Source organism: Bison bison, unplaced genomic scaffold, assembly GCF_000754665.1.
Source record: "Bison bison bison isolate TAMUID 2011002044 unplaced genomic scaffold, Bison_UMD1.0 scf7180017847415, whole genome shotgun sequence".
In the NCBI taxonomy this organism is placed as follows: domain Eukaryota; kingdom Metazoa; phylum Chordata; class Mammalia; order Artiodactyla; family Bovidae; genus Bison; species Bison bison.
Window position 1 is genome coordinate 514 of NW_011477988.1, and position 678 is coordinate 1,191.

A 678-nucleotide genomic window follows, 5' to 3' on the forward strand; every position below is an offset into this window, starting at 1 on the left:
TATTCAAGAGTGTAGTTCAGTTCAGTTCAGTCACTCAGTCGTGTTTGACTCTTTGCGACCCCATGAACTGCAGCAGGCCATGCCTCCCTGTCCATCACCAACTCCCAGAGTCAACCCAAACCCATGTCCATTAAGTAAGTGATGCCATCCAACCATCTCATCCTCTATCATCCCCTTCTCCTCCTGCCCTTAATATTTCCCAGCATCAGGGTCTTTTCCAATGAGTCAGCTTTTCACATCAGGTGGCCAAAGTATTGGAGTTTCAGCTTCAACATCAGTCCTTACAAAGAACACCCAGTACTGATATCCTTTAGGATGGACTGGTTGGATCTTCTTGTAGTCCAAGGGACTCTCGAGAGTCTTCTGTAATATCACAGTTCAAAAGCATCAATTCTTCTGTGCTCAGTTGTCTTTATAGTCCAACTTTTACATCCATACATGACCACTGGAAAAACCATAGCCTTAACTAGATGGACCTTTGTTGGCAAAGTAATGTCTCTGCTTTTTAATATGCTGTCTAGGTTGGTCATAACTTTCCTTCCAAGGAGTAACTGTCTTTTAATTTCATGGCTGCAATCACCATCTGCAGTGATTTTGGAGCCCAGAAAACTAAAGTCAGCCACTGTTTCCCCATCTACTTGCCATGAAGTGATGGGACCAGATGCCATGATCTTAGTT